The sequence below is a fragment of the Medicago sativa genome, chromosome 6 (genome assembly GCF_051527215.1).
Source record: "Medicago sativa cultivar Bolivia chromosome 6, Bolivia_mono, whole genome shotgun sequence".
In the NCBI taxonomy this organism is placed as follows: Eukaryota; Viridiplantae; Streptophyta; class Magnoliopsida; order Fabales; family Fabaceae; genus Medicago; species Medicago sativa.
The window spans coordinates 60630085-60637591 of NC_140754.1; the positions used below are offsets into that span (position 1 = coordinate 60630085).

Here is a 7507-nt window from a genome sequence, read left to right on the forward strand (position 1 = left end):
CCAGTGTAGATACACTTCTTCACTCATCGACAAGCTCCCATCATACTGTCAAGGTCTCCTGGTGCTCAATAATCTTAACAGTCTACAAACTCGACACTACAACAAATTTCCACTGTCTTCTTAATTAATACTTTCAACTATTACCCAACAGCTGAAGATAGCTCATAGATCCAAGGTCGACTCCTAAAGTTTATATAGCAGTCTCTTCGAAGCTAAGTTCACACAAATCCTCGAAGCTCATTTTCAACCAACATCTATACTTCTTATCCTTTTAAACCATGCAGAGTCAACACCTATATGCAAAAAGCTTGGTTTCGAACCCTTTCCACAAGTGATCAGTCAATATAATAACTAAATCATGAATCCCAAACTAGTTCAAACTCTTAGTTTCACCCTTCGAGGCAACTACTACTTTCGATCTATCACTTCTTACCACGAGGTCAGCTCACTTCTATATGCAGCACCCCATAACTCCCAGAAAAGCACTTCTATTCGTATCTAAGACTTCACATACGTCATGACTGACGACTCTTAATGCACCACCACCGTGGTCACATCACTTCACCAATTACCAACTTTGTTATGTTTCATCTTGCAATTCATCGAAGAATACATCCAATGCTTTCTTCAAAGTTTCTCAAACTTTTCTCTTTCCAAGAGACTTTCCATCAGTCGAGCGTTCACCGATCCCAACATAACACTCGTGAGGGACTTCCAGTGGAGGCAGCTCCCAAACCTTGGTACTAATCTGATCTCTTCTCAGTTCTAACTTACTGCATACTTGTCCTCACTGGACCATTGCATCTAAAAGGGATCAAAAACATTCGTCGACCATAATCGACTAATGCTCAAAGTTCTAGATACTTATTCTATTAAGGTGCTAAAACACATTTATCCGCATCAAGGAATAAACAACTAAATAAGTATATCATACTTGATCTAAAACAAAACACACAACGCATAAGGAAGACACTCACTTATGCCCACTAAACCCGACTCTTGATCAGCTTAGGACACCCAACTCACAGCCCTTGAAGTAAATCTACTACCATGCTCTGATACCACAATGTAACACCCCGATTTTCAAAACCAGAGTGCATTTTTTTTTCTTTTTAAAACAACTCAATGCCATGCACTAAAGGATTCAGGATCGTCTTTAATTTAAAATCAGAGTAAGTAAAACATTTTGAAAGCATTACCAACAATACAATCTGAATCAAATGTCACATTTTATAAAACAATATTAGGCAATGAGCTTTTAATATCAAATCATGCACTACCAAAGCATAAAATAGAGTTCGAGTATTCATTTCTCATGGTAGTATCATTTACAGCGGTGCCCAAACAAAAGAAGTAAAAATCCATAAACATAAGACAACACAAGTAAAACATCTAAGCTGATCCTTAACTCTGAACTGGGATGATAGGGTACAAGATCCTTCCAATGGCATCAAGCCTGACTGCCAAACTGCTACACCTCCAAAGCCTTTGCTATTCCCGCAAAGCACACTCCCTATTTGGATATGGGGCAAAGCCCGATCCACGAATTAATGTAAAGGGTCACGATCTAAAAACAACATAATTACAAAAATACTGAAGGCATAACATACTAGCATGGTAAATAGCATCAACATAAACATTCCTCAATTAAAATATAATGATGCACAATTAGCCTAGCAAATGCAGACTCAATATGAGTGTGACACCTATCAGGGGTCGTCACATGAAACTGATTCCGGAATTGAATATCGCCACATAGGCCACCACAGGAGTGTTACATTCAAATGACTCTAGGATTGAATATCACCACGAAGGCCACCACTAAGGTGTTATCACCACAAAGGCCACCATAGAGATGTTACATTCAAATGACTCTGGACTTTGAATATCACCACAAAGGCCACCACTAAGGTGTTATCACCACAAAGGCCACCATAGAGGTGTTTCATTCAAATGACACTGGACTTTGAATATCACCACAAAGGCCACCACTAAGGTGTTATCACCACAAAGGCCACCATAGAGGTGTTTCATTCAAATGACTCTGGACTTTGAATATCACCACAAAGGCCACCACTAAGGTGTTATCACCACAAAGGCCACCATAGAGGTGTTTCATTCAAACGACTCCAGAATAGATCAAGCCATACAGGCTGAATAACGCCACAAAGGCTACACCACGAAGGCATGTATACCACAAAGGCTAGAAAATGCCACACAGGCTAAACAATGCCAAACAGGCTAAACTATGAGGATTATAACTTTTAACATATCAACAGACATTTCATATATTTATTCACAAATCATATGAAAGCAAAGCACGTCAACATACCATAATCACATTGATTGCAAACAAATCCCACATTGGGCAAACACATCCACTTAACATATTATATTCACAATACACACAATAGCACGTAAACCATCCAGGCATTTAAGTAACTATGGAGTTTCAAGAAAGTGCCCCTTACCTGAGCAAAGCATTCCTTACAACGTACTGCTCTACACTCGTAAGCATCTACAACAGGAACATCTCTAAACCCTCGAGCTAAGTATCCTAGCAGATACAGTGACTTAGGTAAATATCGGCTCTAAAGCATTCTACCCGTTCTAGGCGAAATTCAAATCACTCGGAAATATGATCAACTTCAATAATTCCAAAAACTTAAATAAAATGTTTTCCAAAAGAGCCTTCGTCTCAAAATCCTTGAAAATACTTTAAGTCTTATCATGACCATAAACTTTCCAAAAGTGAGTCCAAGAAACTCTTTCCCATCAGAAACTTTTATTTCAAATACTCAATTATACAAATCATTTTGTTGTCAAGACAAAATCTCAAAATAACAGTGTTTCTAAAACACTTCCAAACACTTCGACGAGACTAATTTAAATAGTATTCTTCCTTGAAATCACCCAAGAAAATATTTTCTCAAATACTCTAAGTCTGCTGAGAGACCTTAAAGATTTCCAAACAATTTGACAAATACTTTTCATGTTCAGGTGAATCCCAAAATATTATCCGTTTTGAAACCTCTTTTCAAAACCACTCGAAAATAAGATAAAATGTATCTGACGAATTTTCGACAGAGTCTCCTTTGTGTTTACCTTGCATACCAGAGCCTCTGGCTCAGTCAACCTAACACAAATTCACAGACAAAATATTTTCACCACTCAACAGTTCAAACATAAAAATATTCGAACTCTGATAGTGTCAGCAGTCACTTCCAGCGTCAGCTCAAACACATTATTTTCAGAAAATCATAATAAATTCATTCGTCGTCGGAACGTTGCAAACCATAGGTCCATTTCGACCGTCTCGACGACGCGAATCCACTTCTAAACTCATTTTCACAATTTAACAGTTTTAAAATGACGAAAATACCCTTGCACGGTTCAGCCCTTTCGTCCAGACAACATCTTTCAAAACCTAATCGGTTGAATCAACTTGTTTTCTCGTCTAAAGCATAGATATCAAATAAAATTTACATTTCAACACTTTTCCAAGAACACTAAAATTTTAAAATGAACGGATCGTAAATTTTCTTTCAGATCTATACTCATACGAACTTACCCAACAACATTAATACATAACATCACGCAAGAAAATCGAAACTCGACACCTTACACCCACAAATGCTCAAAACCGAGATTTTAAAGAGGAAAACAGGGAGGACTACCTCATCTATTGACCGTGAGTCACGCGTGAGAAGATAGGAATCGTCAAGGGCTTCGTTTTGATATCTCGTTTGCGCGATTCGGACAAGGAACGAAGAAGTTACGGCCCCGGAACGGTGGAGGAAAGAAAAGTTGCGGAAATGAGAGAGAGAAGAGAGAGAAAGTCTTGATTTTTTTGATAAAAAGTGGCATGAACCTCTATTTATGGAGTTTTGGTTTTGGAAATAAACCGGACCAGGTTCTCGCGGTTCAAGGTACACGTAACTGACAAAGTTCTATCCTAACTCTGATGAACTTCTAACCAGTCTCAAACATCTTAGAATTGTCTCCTTACTCAAAAACCACTATTCATTCTCTAATATTTTCTTTTCGAAATTTTTCTCAACCAGCAGATATGATGTTGCTAAATTCCCAAAACGAATAGTAAATTCCCTGGATGAATATAATGACTCTCAAGGTCCATTAATATTTCATTTGCAGGCGAATTCATATTTGATTCTATCCGAATCCCCAAACTCGCAAAAATTCTCAACAAGATTAAGAAAACACATACTCTTGCATTCCCCTTAACTCAAGTCACAAAAACATAATCATTCTTAACAAACATCATGAAAATCATACTCAATTACCCAGAATAGAAAAACAATATATGTGAGTCATTCCTAGATCTCACATAACTAACTTGCTCTTCAAGTTTCCATTCAAAATAATAGTTTTGGAATCAAAATAATTTTTCGACAAAATGTCATTTATTAACAAAGAAAACATCAAAACAAAATACAAAGCCCTAAATTTAGTCGTAGCTAAATTATGGGTCTTACATTACTACCCTCTAAAAAGAAGTTTCGTCCTGGAAACTAAGATAATAGTAACAACTTATCTAGTCATTACTGCTACCAACAATGACATGACAATGCACCTACTGTGACCCTTTACAAAGTCGTATAGACTTCAAACTCTAGACACACATCTAGACATCACAACTCGAGTACTCCACTCAGGATCACCTCAAAGAACACATAAATACAATACTAGGTCCCTCAAGAGCCTAGGTCCACAATCAAAATTCTTGATGTCTCCACGTCTACCCTCCAAAAATTTCACACTACAACACTGGATAAGATTGACTTGTTCCATTCAACATGATGTTCACTTTCTATCAACAACACATTAAGGATGATCAGTTCCCTAATTTGTCAATAGATAGCTAGCAGTCGTGATGGTGGCGTAGACGATCTTAACCAAGCTGTAATAATGTTTCTTGCAATCCGCACTCAGGGCTATCCTGAGGCACAAGGAATCTAATCATTCCAACATAAACATCAATTTCCACTAGTTTCTATAGTTATCTTGCTTCTTGCAGGTGAAGAACAACCTCTAACACTCGACTAAGAACCTCCCAATATTCTCAAAATTGCTTTATCAAGCCTCATACAAGGTTAAGATCCTCAATTCAAGCGCTATACTCCTTTAGTTTTCCATATCTATTATTTTAATCACATCTCTTAACGAAAATTCTCTCTTGAATTTTTTTCAGGCCTCATCATCCATTAGTTTTCCTCTCAGTTGAGGCCTCAAAACTACATAAACCTCTCGAATTGCTATCAAGTGTAGAACATTCGCCACGTCCAAGACAAAATACACAAACATTGACTACTACTCCGAGCACGAAGTTGATACAAGAACCACGAAGTTGCCACCTCTATAGAGAATTTTCATCCCTTATTAATATTCATACCTTTTTGACTTACTCCAGTCACACAACTATACTGATATGAATCTCTTCACATAAGAATCCTATTAAAAATTCAAAACTTGTTGACAAGTTTAAACAACCACCATCTTAAATGGACCAAAATGTTACAACTAACGTCATACTCAATGCTTAACAATACATTGTTTCACCTTTAAAGTCATACTATAACAATATTTACATCGTATTTTCGTCCAAGATTACCAATACTCACATCACGCCTTAGCATCTTAAGTCTCAAGATCAACACCTAACTTGTAGCAACATACCTTGACCAAAAATGTTTTTCTTCATCGGATCAACATTTATCCTCACATGAACTCTTTATACTTTCCTTCAATAACCATGTGATGTCACAAACAAGTCTTTCTCTCATAACCTCCTATTTTCTTCTCAACAATCCATATCAATCTTAACCCATTTCAACTTTCGGGATTCTCATGAAATTCCATATCCAAAATATATGTTGAAACACTTCCATTTTCATCAATGTTCAACTATCCATGTTGCCCACATCTCAAATCATTGGTTTCTTAACGTGCTTATATCACGTCTTGGTATACTTCACTAACTGTTTCATCATAGACGAAATCCTCATAACTGTACTTAGAACTCCTTCATCCTACCTTTCTGAAACTCGTAAGTACAACTTCAACATCCTCATGGATTTCCTGCAATCATTCCTTACCAGACTTGAGCTCTTCCACTGAAAAGTACTTACTTTTTCAGTCAGCTACACATAATAAATATACATTGTTAACATCGATGAAACAATGCCCTTAAGTCCAAAATTCAATACCATAGTGGCAAGTTCCAAATCATGTGTAACAATTCCTTCACAAATTCTCAATCTTGCAAGTGATCATATCTTCCATCTAACACTCATAACGCATCCCAAACCTTGGCGGAGTCCATCACTGTAGTCACTTAAATTTCCTTTTGATTCCAACATTTCCTCAATTCTTAGACTGCCTTTACTCTCTTGTCCATGCCGAACACTAACCTGTCGAGTAACTACTTTGTAGGCACTACCCTCTTTGCAGATTCCTCAACTTCATACTTTTTGACTCACTGGTCAAAATCCAAAACCATAACCGATTCAAAGTTATGTTGGGTTATTCCTTTAACGTACATGATCCAAACTTCTCCTTTATTTAACGATTATTGTCATAGCGGAATAATCTTATAATTCTCTCATTTCACTTGAGTCGTCAAGACTTATCCAAAAATCATGGAATCATTTTTATCCAAAATAATTCACCTCTCATAGACAACTTTCGGTTCCCAGTGTAGATACACTTCTTCACTCATCGACAAGCTCCCATCATACTGTCAAGGTCTCCTGGTGCTCAATAATCTTAACAGTCTACAAACTCGACACTACAACAAATTTCCACTGTCTTCTTAATTAATACTTTCAACTATTACCCAACAGCTGAAGATAGCTCATAGATCCAAGGTCGACTCCTAAAGTTTATATAGCAGTCTCTTCGAAGCTAAGTTCACACAAATCCTCGAAGCTCATTTTCAACCAACATCTATACTTCTTATCCTTTTAAACCATGCAGAGTCAACACCTATATGCAAAAAGCTTGGTTTCGAACCCTTTCCACAAGTGATCAGTCAATATAATAACTAAATCATGAATCCCAAACTAGTTCAAACTCTTAGTTTCACCCTTCGAGGCAACTACTACTTTCGATCTATCACTTCTTACCACGAGGTCAGCTCACTTCTATATGCAGCACCCCATAACTCCCAGAAAAGCACTTCTATTCGTATCTAAGACTTCACATACGTCATGACTGACGACTCTTAATGCACCACCACCGTGGTCACATCACTTCACCAATTACCAACTTTGTTATGTTTCATCTTGCAATTCATCGAAGAATACATCCAATGCTTTCTTCAAAGTTTCTCAAACTTTTCTCTTTCCAAGAGACTTTCCATCAGTCGAGCGTTCACCGATCCCAACATAACACTCGTGAGGGACTTCCAGTGGAGGCAGCTCCCAAACCTTGGTACTAATCTGATCTCTTCTCAGTTCTAACTTACTGCATACTTGTCCTCACTGGA

The 7507-nt window shown here is 37.4% G+C and overlaps 1 long non-coding RNA gene across 1 annotated transcript; it reads right to left on the minus strand.

The window, feature by feature from the left end:
* Window positions 1-1126: 1126 nt before the first annotated feature.
* LOC146916038 (uncharacterized) lies at window positions 1127-3845 on the minus strand. The gene is made up of 3 exons (XR_015014853.1): window positions 3678-3845; window positions 2472-2557; window positions 1127-1513 (listed from the first exon to the last, which is right to left on the minus strand). It is a non-coding gene; the product is annotated as an uncharacterized LOC146916038 (long non-coding RNA).
* Window positions 3846-7507: the final 3662 nt, after the last annotated feature.